Consider the following 17,036-nt stretch of genomic DNA (forward strand, 5'->3'; position numbering starts at 1 on the left):
TATCTCAGTTACTGGGCCTGAGCCATCCTCTTTGTGATGTTGTCCATGAATCTCATGCCTGAGGATCTGATGTCTGGCCTGAGTGGCTCCCTCCTAACTTGACCTTTATAGAAAGTGACATTCAGTGCCTTATACTGAGCATGAGGGTGTTCTGGCTGCTCTGCCTAAACTGGTGGGTAGCAGAAACTATTATTTATTTCTTCAACAATATTCAGATTTTTTATTGTTATAGCCAACTAATAGATGTGACTTTTCTTTAATTAGTATTTTTAAACATAAGAAGCCTGTCTATCCATTCTATGTCACAGCCTTATCTGATAGTACTTTCATTAACTTGATTAATGCCTAAGGACTGTTTACACAAACTACAATAATCATTAGCTGCCAGTTCCTCAAACTACCCAGAGGTGACCTGTATTTTTTTGGATGCATGCATAAAGGCACACTCATCTACACACACACACACACACACACACATGATCGATGTGGTGAGAAAAAGATGTTAAACATCTGTTAAAGGTGTGTTAGATGTCATATTTTACCTTAAAGGGAAGGAAAAGAAGGAAGGGAGCTAGTATTTATTGAGAAGCTGCTCTGTTCCAGGAACTTGATGTTTGTAAATTCACTTTAATTCTCATCATAATGCATGAAAACACCTTTCTCATCTTCATTTTACAAATGGGGAAATTGAGGCCCACGGGTCACATAGCTAGTAAGAGCTCAACATTTGATATCTGGCCTGTCTGATTCCAAAAATTTTTGCTTTCCCTTTCACCTGGCCAGCTGAAAGAAAATGGAACAGAATAAGGATGTTCAAATTAAGATTAGTGGCATGAGCCCTAGAGCTTCATGGAGATACCCAGGGACTCATCACACTGCAGTGAAGGCATTAGTAAGAGACAAGATGAGTGGACTGGGCTTTGGGCCCTTCCCATCTTCCATCAGACTAGCTCTGCTGTTATAAAAGTTTTACATATTGGGATGCAAAGTAACATTTCTTTTAAAATATATATATTTTTATTGATTTCATAGAGGAAGGGAGAGGGAGAGAGAGATAGAAACAATGATGATGAGAGATAATCATTGATCAGCTGCCTCCTGCACACCCCACACTGGGGATTGAGCCTGCAATCCGGGCATGTGCCCTGATTGGGAATCAAACCATGACCTCCTGGTTCATAGGTTGATGCTCAACCACTGAGCCATCCTGGCTGGGCTGTGATGTAACATCTCAATAGAAAAACAGATGGGGTGTTGTTCAGCTAAATAAGTCTCTTGAAGGCCATTAGACTAGAAATTGACCACCATGGCCCTGTGGTTCTGGGAAGTCTGTCTAGTTGTCCCCAATGAATTGATCAATTTTCCTAATGCCTTAGTTTTTACTGAATGTGCATCAGGGACTTTGGGAGGGATGATGCTCTCTAGAATGAAAGAGATCGTCTCAGTTAGTGAATGATGCAGAAATTATTCAGATAGAGAAGAAGCAAGTTATACTTTAATGGGACTCTGCTTGCTTATAGTGAGTTAATATAATACAGAGCAAGTGGAGTTCCATTAAAGTATTACTTATTTAAATTTGTAAAGGCGGTAAAAACTGAAAATTTTATATCCTATCTTAGCAATGAAAAAGGGTAAAATGAAAGCCACATCTTCTCTTATCCTTGTTTCCCTGAGTTACTCCTTAGTAACCCCTCAAGGAAGAATATTAAAAATAGCCAACATTTATTGATGGACAACTTTAATTTCTAAATTAGGTAATTTATGAAGCAGAGTTTCAAAATGTCCCCCCAAATTTAGTGTACCCCTCTTCCATGGTAACAGGATTTCCAATTTTTAGCCGTGCACAAGGCTGCCTGGAATTTCCCAGTCTCTCTTTTTTTTTAATTTTTTTTTATTAAGGTATTATATGTGTACATATCTTACCATTCCCAGCCTCTCTTGCAGCTAGGTGTGACCATATGACTAAGTTCTTGATAATGTGATACAAGCAGAAGCATTGTATGGCACCTTTTGGCAATCTTCCTTAAAAGACAGATGGTACATGCCCTATGCCTCTTCTTCTTAATTTCTTCCACCATCCTGCTTTCTGGAACACAGATGTGATGTTTGCCACACTTGCCACATTCTTGGACCATGAGGGTGAGGTCCACACTGGAGGAAAGAAGAGCAGTGAGGAGAAACCAAGATGGCGGCATAGGTAAACACCTGAACTTGCTGCCTCGCACAATAACTTCAAAACTACAACTAAAAGACAAAACGAACATCATCCAGAACCACAGGAAGGCTGGCTAAGTGGAAATTCTACAATGAGAAGGAAAGAGAAAAGTACACTGAGACTCAGAGGAGGTGTGGAAGTAAAGGCAGAGGTACAGAGGTGTGTGTGCACGGAGAGGGCTGGCAACTGAGTACGCGGCTATCTTTTTCAAGTGGGAGGGAGACAAAAGCTTCCGACTGCTCTGAACTCCAGTTCTGGGTGAGACTCTGGGGATCCAGACTCATACGGGGAGAAACTGGACTGTCTGGCAGCAGGAGGAACTCAAGGGCAGCTTTCTCTCAGAGGTGCAGTGATTACCAACGGACACTGAGACCCAGGGGCCTCTTAGGGCAGGGCTGACAGGAAGCCATTTCTGTTTGCTCTGCCCTAAGACTCCGCTCATCCAAGCTGTGCACAGAGGCTTTTGCATATGAATGGCCTGGTCCTTTGAAATCTAAATTTACCTAACAAACTGCAGATGAGTCCGTGAGACCCAGAACATCCAAAAGAAGACGCAAGGCCCCTCAGCAGCTTGCATTGCTTCACAGCTGGGCCTCATCTGGGCACCTCCAAAACCCAAACAAAGAAGAGGAATCTGCAGATCTCTCCATAGCTCCTGTTGGGTGGCCTAGGGCAGAGGCTAAACTAGCACCTCCTTGGAGATCCAAGAGCCAGTGTACCCAGGAGTCAGAGTAGGACCATCCAGATTACAACTCCTCAGATCCATAAGGGACACACTCAAGGGGCAGACTCAGTGAGCACCAAAGCCCCACTGAAGCAAGTCTTGCCTCATAAGGGTGTCTCCAGCACAGAAGTTCTCCCATCATAGACACAGCTGATCCTCACAGCCAACTGGCTGGAGGTCAATTCCTCCCCAGTGATACCAACAACAATCAAGGCTTAACTACCACAAGACTGTGCACACAGCCCACAAAGGGGTGCACTAAGAGTGTCCACCTCAGGTAACTGGGGAGGCTGAGCCACTGGGCCCTATAGGACACCTAGCACACAAAGCCACTCTATCAACTCAGGGAAGCAGCCAAAATGTGGAGACAAAGAAACAGGTCACAAATGAAAGAAATGGAGGAAAGCAAACGACTGGATATAGAGTTCAAAACCACGGTTATAAGGTTTTTCAAGAATTTTCTAGAAAAGGCCGGTAAATTTAGTGAGACCCTCGAGGATATGAAAAAGAACCAACTAGAAATTAAGCATACACTGACTGAAATAAAAAATAATATACAGAGATTCAACAGCAGACTAGAGGATCACAAGAATCTACTCAAAGATTTGAAATACAAAGAAGCAAAAAACACCCAACCAGAAAAGCAAAAAGAAAAAAGAATCCAAAAATATGAAGATAGTGTAAGGAGCCTCTGGGACAATTTCAAGCGCACCAACATCCGAATTATGGGGGTGCCAGAATAAGAGAGAGAGCAAGATATTGAAAACCTATTTGAAGAAATAATGACAGAAAACTTCCCCCACCTGGTGAAAGGAATAAACTTACAAGTCCAGGAAGCGCACAGAACCCCGAACAAAAGGAATCCAAAGAGGTCCACACCAAGACACATCATAATTAAAATGCCAAGAGCAAAAGACAAAGAGAGAATATTAAAAGCAGCAAGAGAAAGACAGTTAGTTACCTACAAGGGAATACCCATACGACTGTCAGCTGATTTCTCAACAGAAACTATGCAGGCCAGAAGGGAGTGGCAAGAAATATTCAAAATGATGAATAGCAAGAACCTACAACCAAGATTACTCTACCCAGCAAAGCTATCATTCAGAATTGAAGGGCAGATAAATAGCTTCACAGATAAGAAAAAGCTAAAGGAGTTCATCATCGCCAAGCCAGTATTATATGAAATGCTGAAAGGTATTCTTTAAGAAGAGGAAGAAGAAGAAAAAGGTAAAGATAAAAATTATGAACAACAAATACATATCTGTCAACAAGAGAATCTAAAAATCAAATGAATAAAAAATCTGATGAACAGAATAAACTGGTGAATATAATAGAATCAGGGGCATAGAAAGGGAGTGGACTGACAATTCTCAGGGGGAAAGGGGTGTGGGGGGTGCAGGAAGAGACTGGACAAAAATCATACACCTATGGATGAGGACAGTGGGGGGGTGGTAAGGGCAGAGGGTGGGGTGGGAACCGGGTGGAGGGGAGCTTTGGGGGGAAAAAAGAAGAACAAATGTAATAATCTGAACAATAAAGATTTATTTAAAAAAGAAGAAGAAGAAGAAGAGCAGTGAGATGAGCCTATATCCCTGAGAACATTATGGAGCAGCTCTGGATTTTCTACCTTAGGACTTTTATGTGAGACAAAAATAAATATATTGTTTTAACCACTTACATTTGTTTCTGTTTCTCAGAGCCAATACTAATGCAAATTGATATACCCTATATCTATCTAATAAAAGAGTAATATGCAAATTAACAATCACTCCATTACACCCACAAGCCACCCCCACAAACCACACCCACCAGCCAATCAGGAGTGAGTATGCAAATTAACCCAACCAAGATGGCTGCAGCCATGGAGAGAGCAAGAGGGAGGCTTGGGTTTCCCCAGTGATGGAGGAAGCCAAGCTTTCCACACACCCTGGCTGGTTCAGGCCTCCACTCCAGGCTACAAAGTTTCAATTATAGAAGATAAATAAATCCCAACAAAAATGGCGGCAGCCATAGAGCTGGAGAGAGCAGGAGGCTAGGGTTGCCCCTGGCGATGGAGGAAGCCAAGCTTCTGCAGCCCTGGCCTGCCTTGGCCTCTGCTCCAGGCTACAAAGTTTCAACTATAGAAGATAAATAAATCCCAGATACCAGGGCCTCCGCTTGGGTCGCCGGGGGGTGTGGCCGGCCTGCAAACCACCATGGGCCCCTCGCCCAGGCCACCCCACACCCCAAGGGAACCCCCACCCTGATCCGGGACACCCTTCAGGGCAAACCAGCTGGCCCCCACCCATGCACTAGGCCTCTATCCTATCTAATAAAAGAGTAATATGCATATTGACCATCACTCCAACACACAAGATGGTTGCCCCCATGTGGTCAAAGATGACTGCCCCCATGTGGACACAAGATGGCCACCACAAGATGGCCAGCAGGGGAGGGCAGTTGGGAGGGACCAGGCCTGCAAGGGAGGGCAGTTGTGGGCGATCAGGCCAGCAGGGGAGGGCAGTTGTGGGTGATCAGGCCAGCAGGGGAGGGCAGTTGTGAGGGACCAGGCCTGCAAGGGAGGGTAGTTGGGGGCGATCAAGCCTGCAGGGGAGGGCAGTTAGGGGTGACCAGGCCTGCAGGGGAGGGCAGTTAGGGGCAAACAGGCTGGCAGGGGAGTGGTTAGGGGGTGATCAGGCTGGCAGGCAGAAGCGGGTAGGGGCAATCAGGAAGGCAGGCAGGCGAGCAGTTGGGAGCCAGCAGTCCTGGATTGTGAGAGGCATGTCCGACTGTCTGACAGGCAGTCAGACATCCCTCGAGGGTTCCCAGATTGGAGAGTGTGCAGGCTGGGCTGAGGGACATCCCCCCTGCCCCCCGTGCACAAATTTCGTGCACCGGGCCTCTAGTATTACTATATTATTCCAGTTTTGCAAATGAGAAAACTGTGGCATAGCCTGAGTAAATAATTTGCCAAGGTTACCTATCTAGTAGATGAAGGAGTCAGGATCTAAACCCTAATTTTTGCCAAATCCCATGTGCTTTCTTCCTTCTAAGTGTTTGCTTCCAGACCATGAAGGTGGTAGTTTTTGACCTTCTGTGGCTGGTAAGAGCCTTTCATCAATGCCCTCTGGTAATGTCTGGTCATGTAAGTAGTCTTCAACTGGCCCCTCCATCATCTCTTTGAAAAATAAAATTCATGAGCCACAAGAGTCATGGTGACCTTGAGAGTTCTGAGATGTCACAGCAGCCACCAGAGGTCTTAGACCTACTTGGAGAAATGGTAAAAAGAACCGTGGGAACTAATGATTGAGGCTCTAGAAAAATGGTTGATACCGTTGAAGGGGATGATGAAGAAGGCTCTAATCCTAGGAGAAGGGCAGAGGCTGGAAAAGCAGAGAACTATCTTGAGCTGAGAATTGGGGTGGTGGTGGGCAGTGGAAGGGCATATCCACCTTACTGTGGGCACAAATCAGATAGGTGAGGGAGGCTGAGGGATGCTGAGGGAGGCAGTGTCACAGAGTGCATCCAGCTGAACCCTATTAATTAAAATAATGGCCGTCTGTTTGAATCCAAATGTACCTGTTTAGATGCCAGATTATCCAAGGCTTTTGAAAAAGCTTTCACTCTATAGCAGGGTAATTTCATTCCATATTGGGGTAGAGAAGGCTGTGGTGTGATTAAATAGAGCTACATTGGTAGTAGTGATCAAGGTTGTGGAACAAAGGAGGCAAATTGGCAGCAGCTGCAGAAATAATGGAATGGGAGAAAGTGCACATCTCCATCAAGGGGAGAATCAGAACCAGTGGTGGATAGAGGGAAGGTGGCTGGTTTATTTGAAGACCTCGTAGAGGCACAAGGTGAGGCAAATCTGACAACATATTCCTTAGGAAACTTGAGGGGATAGTAAAAAGGTACGATTCTTAAACCAGACATAAAAGGATTAATATGGTATGATTCCACTGATATCAGGGACCTAGAATAGTCAAATTCATAGAAACAGAAAGTAGAACAGTGGTTACCAGAGGCTGGTGGGAGGGGGAAATAGGGAGTTGCTTAATGGTATGATTTAAAAGTTCTAGAGTTGGATAATGGTGATGTTGCACTACAGGGTGAATGCACTTAATGCCACTGAACTGTGCAATTAAAAATAGTAAATTTTATGTTATGTGTATTTTACCATTCAAAAAAGATATGTTTCAATGTGCAGAGCATACATTATTTTACTCAACCTCTACCTCCCATTGAAGAGAGGGAACCCCAGCTGACATAGCACTGCAACTAGAAATCCTGCCTTAACCTTGTCTTCTGCTCTGTTCCTGCATCTACCTGCTCTGACACTGCGATTCTTCTTTCATTTTTGACCATCCTTATTCCTTGGTGTTAAACCAGATTTGGCTTCTAAGGCTCAATTGCTGACATGTATTCCTGGAATACATTTGTTCTTTCCCCCTGTCTCAGTTATATCCCAACTGTTCTGGGGAACTCTGTAACCCTTGCTTCCCAAAGCTGTTCCTACCTCCTGGGCCCCACTTTTGCCTGCGCTCCTGCCTGGCATATCAGATACTGAATCACTCAGGTCCACACTGATGTTTCTCTTCCCTAACCCCCTAGACTCTAGGACTACTAGTAGAGCACTTATTATATTCGAATTTCCTTGTGACACCCCTTGGGGAGTGATAAGAGCTGAGGCCAGAGCTAACCGGGCCACTCTGGGGATGAGAGAACAGGACATCAGGCAGACCAGCCCCAAAGACCAGATAGATCAGCAGAGAGGCCCATGAGTGAGCAGAAGCTATGCAGCCAGCCTAAGAGTCAGGGAGTTCTGGTAATGGGATCTATAGGCCATTTTATGTTTTGTTTCCTTTCCTACTGTAACACAGATTGATGCTGAGGTCACCATTACCAGTGAGAGCTTGATGAGATTGCCTCAGCTACCTGATTCCACAGTGTAGGGTAACATAAAGCTTTCTCTGGCTTTTGGGGAATTTTCAGAGGTTTCTGCTCTAATTTACCTCTGACCAACCTAAGTTTCCCCAAGAGCTGGAAAACTCAGCTCTTTCACAAGTTATTCCCACCAAAAAAATCTCTAGGCATTACAAAGTGGTAGGTAATAACACCACCGTTTGTTTACACATGAGAAAATTCAGGAACAGAGGAGTTAAATAAGAGGCTCAAAAAGTATTTGTGATTTGGTGGACCTTATTAGACTTCTTTTGTGGGGAGGGGTTGCTATTTCACTCTATGGCGCTCAGTCTACTAGCATGTTGCATAATTCCTCTCCCCTCTCCTTTCTCCACCCTAACTTTCTCCATCTCAGAGGGCCCGCTACACTTCAGATCCATCTTCCTTTTTAGGCAGAAAGGATTTCCACTCACATTTTTGGATTTTAGCAATTATTGAAATATTTCTTTTCAAGGAGTTAATTCTCCCCTATTAGGAACACTAATACTCATGTTTAACGTAATACAATTTTCTCTACTGTTACATTCCTTTGGTTTTACTTTTTTATGTCAACCAAGCCATTATCAAAATAAAAGCTATGCATATCACTCAGAATAAAAGGATAGGTTTAAACTTCCCAAATTAGACCTTATATGATAGCCCTTCCCATATTTAACCCACCTGGATACCCTCTTTCTTTAGCCTCCTTACATCATACAGCAATTCCTAAATCTGGCTATATATCTGTTACCGTGGGATCTCTGGAAAGGCAGTCCTGGACCAAACTGCAGAGATTCTAATTCAGTAAACGAAGGTGGGCCGGGGGTTCTGCATAGTGACAAAATTCCTCAGTGATTATTTAGGAGCACTGATGGCACTGACCTCGTTTCAGGGGCTCATGGACCACATGTGGCTCGTGCCCACCATATTGGACAGTGCCGACATGGAACATTTCCATCACTGCCTGAAGTTCTAGTGGATAGCACTGGGCTAGACTATTTATTTATTCTCCACAGCACTTATTGTGATGCTTAGCTAATGTAGCCTTATCTCTATCCTTCCTGAACCTCCCAGACTCCTCCCATGCCATCTAAACTGTCGCTCCCTAAACAGAAAACTCTCAAACAGCTCAGCACCTTTTCAGATGGTTCCCTTTGCCTCTGGGCCTTAATTGATTTCCTCAGATAATGGCCAGATACGGGGTTAGGGTCCTCTTTACTTCTGGTAACTGCTGTCATGCTTTTGTGAAAGACTCAAACACTTGGAGGCTGGTGTCATTTGGCTACTATCTCTCTCCTCCTTCCTACTGCTTTGCTTCTAACCTCCTGATCATCTTATTCATTGGAGACTTTTACACCTGGCTCACAGTCTTCTGTTTATCTCAAACTTTGACGTCATCTTGGATAATGTCAGTGTCCTGCTAACAACTGGTCCCTCAGTTCCTTGACTTTCTCATCTCCAATAAAAATAAGAGCTAACACTTGCTATATGCCAATCATTAATCCAAGAAATCAGCATGTTATGTATTAACTCATTTGATTTCATGACAGCTCTGTAAAATAGGTCACTGTTATTATCATCTCCATTTTACGGATGAGCAAACAGTTAAGTAATCTGCTCATGGTGTTGTCACCATTAAGTAGTGAAGGCAGGATCTAAACTCAGGCATACTAGTCCCAGAGAGCATATGCTTCATTCAATACTACTACAGATTTCTCCTTCCAGTGTTGGTCTTTCTTCCATTCAGTCTCCGCTACCCACTTCCACTGCTTTACCACGAACTCTGCCATCTCCTCTACCTGCATTGTCTTCATATCACTAATTTAGCCATCTCCTCCTCTGACCAACTTCCTTGTCCTTCAGCCGGTCAATAAAAGCAACAATAAAGTAATGATAATAATAAAATACATATATGGCCTAAATGTTTTTCACATGTTAAGTTATTTATTCCTCACAATAGTTTAATGACAAAGGTCAGTAGCATTCTCACTGTTCTACAGACGAGAAATCGAGGCTTAAGTAATAAGTGAGTGTCCCACAGCTCATAGATGATTGAGTCAGAATTTGAATTCAGTCAGGCCCCAGAGTTCACATTCTTATCTACTGTGCTAAGGATGATAAACCTGGAGTTGTGGGGAAAATCATTACCATCTGGGGATTTTTTTTCTCAAACTACCCATGCCTATTCTCTAGTTCCAAATGTTTGCTTATTTGTTTATTTTGAAAGAGCTTCTCAGATGTTTTGGACATTGGCCGGATATTGAGAACCACGAATTAGATCATTTCAACAACCTCCCAACTTGGCATTCTGGTTGAGTTCAATCTACTGTTGTCCTGCCAGCCTTGGTTAGGCCCACTTCATAGGAACAGGTCAGCGCTTGGCCTGAGAGTGGAGGCATCATGACCAGCACAATTGAATGGAAAAAAAAAAAGGCATCAGTCTCAATAGCTTGGAGGGGCTGCAGCAAGCAGGGTCAGACAGATTTCTTAATGCCTTCATAAAACTTGATGTGTTTTTTTCTCGTGTCCATCTGATTTGATCTAATAGCCAGGACAAGGACCAACTGCTTACTGGGATTGCACAGGGCAGCAGTTTGCTCCTCATTAATCTGAAGCTTCTAAAACAAGAAGAGAGAAGGAGAGCAAAGAAGGTAATCTTGGCATAGGTCCAAGGGAAAAGCAGTCTGGCTGAAACCTTTCAGTTCCCTTGGCCAGGAAGCAGCAATCTACGTAAACAGGAAGTTGAGAAGGTTGGGGGAGAGGGCAGTGGTTAGTTGGTGAGAACAAGAGCTGACGCCAGATCCGCGTAAACGGTGACATGCAAAAGAGATTCTGATACAGGCCCAGACTTTGCATGTTAACCATCCCTGCTCTCTCGGGAGGCCTTCTTTCATCAGGGTTTCTCTATGTGGTATGTGCTGGGTCCTGTTCTTACATGGATAAATCTTCGAGCACCTGCCTTTTTTTGTCAGTTGTCTGCTTAGGGTGGTTTTACTTTATCTCATTTAATAGTCTAAACATTTTGTGAGAATGGGTTTACTATTTCCATGTTTTTAGGTAAGAAAACTAGCTCAAAGAGATTGTTACCTTGCCCAAATTCATTTACATTATACCAGTATACAGCACTTTTGAAAACTGTCTCCTCTCTGTAAAAGTGACGGTTAAGCATAACCTATTAGAAAGGGGGTGTATGTGTTTTCTAAGGGTACCATAACAAATTACCACAAACCTGCTGGCGTAAAATAGCAAATCCATTTTGTCATCATTCTGGAGGCCAGAAGTCTGAAATCCAAGGTGTTGGCAGGGCACACTCCTTCTAAGGGAGAATACTTCCTTGCCTCCTCTTAGTTTCTGGTCATTCCAGACATTCTTTGCCTTGTGGCTGCATGACTCCATTTTCCTCCTCTGTCTTCACATGGTCTTTCTTCTTTGTTCCTATCTTCCCTTCTGCCTTTTATAAGGACACTCATCATTGGATTTACAGCCCACCAGGATAATCCAAGATGATCTCATCTCAAGATCTTTAACTTAATTACAGCTTCAAAGACCCCCTTTTTGCAAATAAGTTAACATTCATAGAGGCAAGGTATGAGGACATGGACATATCTTTTTGGGAGCCACCATTCAACCAACACCAGGGGATATCATCATTAAAATATAAATGCAGATTTTTTAGTATTTTAATAACCACATGTTTGAAAGGGACAATATCTTTTTCTTTTTCTTTTTTATAATCCTTACCTGAGGATATTTTTTCCGTTGCTTTTTAGAGAGAGAATGTAAGGGAGGTATGGAGGGGAAGAGAGAGAGAGAAAAACATCTGTGGAAGAGACACATTGATTGGTTGCCTCCCGTACATGCCCTGACCAGGGCCAGGGATTGAACCTGCAACCCAAATAAGTGTCCTTGACCAGGAATCCAACCTGAGACCCCTTGGCCGATGCTGTAACCACTTAGCAACACTGGTCAGGGTGAGAGGAATATTATCTTGGTTAATGTTCCCATGGCCAGATCTTCATTCTTTAAAAGAATAAACTTTTCCAAAATGCTGCTCTCCCCAATTACTCCTACCCATCCCCCCCAAACCTTAGGTCTATCAGAATTTCAGGGCAAGGAAAGTGTATCACAAAGTGTATTTTGATAATGCATAGTAAGTGAAGATGATATACCCTTCTCACAAAGCACATGACCACCCATAGTTGAGAATTACTTCTCTGAGGGAATGGTATAACACAGGCTGATGGGTAAGGGAGAGCCTCAGGGTACGTTGATTGTATGTTGAAAAAAGAAAGAGAAAAACCTAACAACAGTAGTAATCATGGAGGTTCAAAGTTGAATCAACCTAAAGAACCTCAAAATCCAAAGGCCAGGGTTGGAAGGAAGGGCATGATTACTACACAGGAGAGACACTGTTGTCCATGTGACATGTCTGAAATACAAATGTAGTCATGTCACTCTCTGCTTAAGATCTTCATTGGCTTTCAATGAATATTAAATGAATTTCAGATTCCTTATCACAGCACATAAGGACTCTATAAACTGGCCTCTACTACTTGTTAGACTCATCTTTCACCACTCTCTCTCAAAGACTGTCTCCTCCTGCCACACCAAAATTCTTGCTATTTCCCAAACAAGTCATGTGCTTTATTGCTTTTCTAGCCTTGAACATTCTGTTACATCTGCTTGGAATGCTCTTCTCTCTTCTCTGCCTGGTAATTCCTACTGGCACTTCAAGAGCAGTTTCCCTGCTGTTTCATCTGCAATTTTTCTTTAAGAAGCCTCCCTACTCCTTTCCATTAATTGGCACCTTCCTCTGCTGTGATTTCAAGTCACTTTGTTCATGGGTATTGTTGACCTTTGTTATACCTAATCTTTCTCCAATACTTTGAGAGCTTTTAGAAAGAACTGCCATATTCATCCCTGAGTCCCCAGTATAGCAGGTGCTCAATAAACGTTTGCTGAAAAATGAAGGGACTGAGTCATCATGACTTCAAGTTTGAAATACTTGGTTTGTTGACAGTGGGATCCACCCAGGTTTTCAATCTTTATAAACTTGTCAGGCTAGAGCCACAGGCAGAGAAGAACATAGAGGCAGTCCTAGCTGTAAGTCTAGAAGAGACACAAGAAGAAGGAGTTGTAGGAAACTGACTTATTCAGTTTGGGAACATAATGGGGTTTAAGACAGATTGGGAGCCCTCAGTCCATTTCCCTACCTTCAGTATGAAGACTACTACTGAAGTGGAACTATGTTGTGGTTTCCCATCAATACCAGTGATAACACATCAGAAGGGGTACGGATGACACTTCTACAACTAAGAAGTGTCAATTCTGATAGCAGGGAGCTATATAGTTGTGGGATGAACTGGGGAACAGAAGATTAAAGAAAACATTTGTGAGACCCATTAGGAGCCTACTGAACAAGATAAGAGGGATTTGGGTGTGGGGGCGCGTTGCAGGTTTGAGGCCAGCGGCCCACCTGGAGGCGGAGCGCGATGCCCTAACGCATCGGCAAACTGCGGCTCGCGAGCCACAGGGATCGGCAAACTGCGGCCCGCGAGCCACATGCGGCTCTTTGGCCCCTTGAGTGTGGCTCTCCCACAAAATACCACGTGCGGGTGGGCATGTACAGTGCGATTGAAACTTCGTGGCCCATGCGCAGAAGTCGGTTTTCGGCTCTCAAAAGAAATTTCAATCCTTGTACTGTTGATATTTGGCTCTGTTGACTAATGAGTTTGCCGACCACTGCCCTAAGCCAACCAGCTCACCGTGTGGATCACGGAGCTCACCAAGGAGAATGTCAAGTTCATTGAGAATACGGACCTAACGGTGGCCAATTCTATTCGGAGGGTCTTCATCCCTGAGGTGCCCATAATAGCCATTGACTGGGTTCAGATTGACGCCAATTCCTCAGTCCTTCACGACCAGGTCATCACTCACAGGCTTCCCCCTCACTAGTGATGACATTGTGGACAAGATGCAGTACTCCTGGGACTGCACGTGTGAGTTCTGCCCCGAGAGCTCCTTGGAGTTCACTCTGACGTGCGGTGCAACGAAGATTAGACTCCGCGCATCACCTCCCGAGACCTCATCTCCAGCAGCCCCGGGGTCATTCCAGTGAAATCCCGGAATCGAGATAACGACCCTTATGACTACGTGGACCAGGACGACATCCTTATCGTCAAGTTGCGAAAGGGCCAGGAACTGAGACTCCACGCCTATGCCAAGAAGGGCTTTGGCAAGGAACACGCTAAGTGGAACCCGCCTGCAGGGGTGGCTTTTGAATATGATCCCGACAATGCCCTGAGGTACACAGTGTACTCCAAGCCAGAGGAGTGGCCAAAGAGCAAGTACTCAGAGCTGGATGAAGATGAGTCCCAGGCTCCGTACGACCCCAATGGCAAACCGGAGAGGTTTTACTACAACGTGGAGTCCTGTGGCTCTCTGCGCCCTGAAACCATCGTCCTCTCAGCCCTCTCTGGGCTGAAGAAGCAGCTGAGTGATTTACAGACCCAGTTGAGCCATGAGATCCTGAGTGATGTCCTCACCGTAAATTAACTGAAGCTCATCCGCCCAAGCGGAAAAGGATCCGAGCAGCAGCTGTGTGCAGGTCTCCTGAGACCCTCCTAGTTCCTGAAGTTCTGACAGCTGTAATTAAACTTCTTGGCAAGCCATCAGCACCAACTAGAGAGGTAGCAGAGGGGAAGGGTGCCCCTCCCAGTCTTGCTTGGTCCCAGGTAGATTACGAGGGGTGCCCCTGGTATTTGAGGCAGGACAGTCCTTCACTGTGCATACAGCATCCCTGGCCCTGCCTGCTAATGGCCATGTGTCCCTAGAATTCAGACCTCCCTTCCCCCCTGGTCTGCTTGTAGAGGTCATACTGCTTCCCTGTTGAAAACCACTGGGCTAGACCCTTCTTTTTTGGTCATTTCAGCTCTTGACGTACTTTCTGTGTGAAAGTTAGCATTTTCACAGTTGTACCTTAGGTTTCTGCTGTTAGGATTGAGTGTTTGAAGTCTCATTCAGGTCGCCCACAAACCCAGCCCCTGCCCACGGTCAGCCTAAGCTTGGCTCAAATTCCCAAGTGTCTTTAGACCTTGGCTGTCCCTCCCCCACCCCACCCCCAAATAAACCCTATATTTCATTATCTCTCTAAAAAAGAAAAAAAGAGATAAGAGGGATTTGATGTTGGGCCCCATTGGCTGGTATACATATATTGTTTGAGAGTCTATTATATTCTTAGTACCTGCCACTCTTACCTAATTCTGAAAAAAGTGGATCATATTGTCCACCTCTGGCATTTGTTTAAGACATCTGATCCATAGGCTGGGAACAGTTATGAGTCTTGGTATTAGAGCTCTTCTTAAAATAATGTTAGTAACATCTGAATCAGTTGGCTCAAGCATCAACAGTATAATGCAAGGTCTAAAACCAGAGTGCATACCAATTGGATAAGTTATTTAACTTCTATGTGCCTCAATTTCCTCTTTAGTAAAATGGGTATGATACTAATAGTATATACCTCATAAGATAGTAATAAAATATAATGGATTACTTAACCATTAATAAGAGTGATCAATAAGCATTGTCTATTATTATAACTATTAAGAGGCAATTACAAAATAATTGTAATTATGTGAGATGGTGGATATGTTAAATAACCTTATTGAAGGAACCATTTTACAATATGTATGTGTATCAAATCACCAAGTTATACATCTTAATTTTACACAATATGTCAATTCTCAAGAAAGCTGGGGTGGAGGGAGGCAAATACTCTAAAGTACCACCTTCTGAACTGAAAAAATAATAGTTATATTTTTCTAGCACGATGGGATCTGTATTCGTCAAGACTCTTAAAGATGCAAATGACAGAAACCCAGTTCAAATGAGCTTAAGCCAAAAGGAGGACTTGGCTTTTTATTTAATCTCTCAGTTCTGCTTTCTTCTATGTTAATTTTATTCTCACACAGGCTCCTCTTGTAGAAATGATATTGCTATTGACAATTTCAGACTTGCATTCCCACAAGTTAATCATGGTAGAGAGATCTAGCAAAAATTTCAACACTGATTTTCATTGGTCCAAAGTAAATCAAATGCTTATTCCTAACCCAACCACTGTCGTTCTGTTTGGATAGGCCTGGATTGTGTGCCTACCACTGAGTGAGTAGTAGGGCCTTTCCACAAAGACAAATTAAGGTGTGGTGTCCAACAGATAAGCAACCAGAGGCAGAGAGGGACAGATTCAGGTTTGGGGGAGACTAAAACTTTATCATTTGGGGCCTTTGCTTAATAAAAATAATACAAAATTACCAATTTAAAAATAAGGATTAAACTGAATATTACCAAGAATGAAAAAATAAATCACATCAAATTATTGGAATGTTGGTGATTTGGTTCTTTTCTTTAAGTCTGTTTAGGCAATTTACTAGAAATGCTTATATTTAAATGCTTCTTGATTGATGCCCTAGCTGGTTTGGTTCAGTGGATAGAGCGTTGGCCTGCAGACCAAAGGGTCCCAAATTCAAATCTGGTCAAGGGCAGGTATCTTGGATGCAGGCTCCTCCCCAACCCAGGCCCTGGTTAGGGCTCGTGAAAGGAGGCAACCAAAAGATGTGTTTCTCCCAAATCAATGTTTCTCTCTGTCTTTCCCTCTCTTTTCCACTCTCCCTAAAAAAATCAATGGAAAAATATCCTTGGGGGAGGATAAATAAATAAATAAATCACTTCTTGATTGTAATGTGGCTTCCTCTCCCCATCTAGAAAGTTCCATAATTTCTAGACCCTCCCAGAATTTACAGGGACCCATGCAAGTGAAGGGCTCTGAAACTTAAAACTTCGTTAGCTTCACAATAAATTCACCTCTGGACATAGGGCAAACAAAAACAACAGATGTCTATTTCTTAGTAGCAATTTTTTTTGTTTGTTTTGTTTTAAAGAATGGTGATCTGGACATATATCCAAATAACTCTGCTCAGGCCACCACGTCTGGGGAACCTTGAGTCTTGGCAGAACAACTGATCATCATTTTGTACTTTGTGGCACTGGCCAAACCCAGCTGGATTTTTGCTACACTGATTTTAACAGCTCTGCACTCACGTAATTCAGTGCTTTAAAAGGCCATGTTTTATTTGGCACTGATGCTTTCAACAAATTTACAGGGACCGTTGGCCTGAGGAG

General features: G+C 43.6%; 1 long non-coding RNA gene and 1 pseudogene across 2 annotated transcripts in view; one reads left to right on the forward strand and one right to left on the reverse strand.

Moving 5' to 3' along the window:
• The window catches only part of LOC308257758 (DNA-directed RNA polymerase II subunit RPB3-like), a 45,172-nt pseudogene extending 30,758 nt beyond the window's left edge, over nucleotides 1-14,414 (forward strand). Inside the window, exon 2 of the transcript in view lies at nucleotides 13,612-14,414. The product of the transcript in view is annotated as a DNA-directed RNA polymerase II subunit RPB3-like (transcript). The remainder of the gene's footprint in view (nucleotides 1-13,611) is intronic.
• The window catches only part of LOC308257607, a 266,935-nt gene that overhangs the window by 35,095 nt on the left and 214,804 nt on the right, over nucleotides 1-17,036 (reverse strand). The gene's annotated exons all lie outside the window — the stretch shown is intronic.

This window comes from Plecotus auritus, assembly GCF_963455305.1.
Source record: "Plecotus auritus genome assembly, chromosome: 9".
Taxonomy (NCBI): Eukaryota; Metazoa; Chordata; class Mammalia; order Chiroptera; family Vespertilionidae; genus Plecotus; species Plecotus auritus.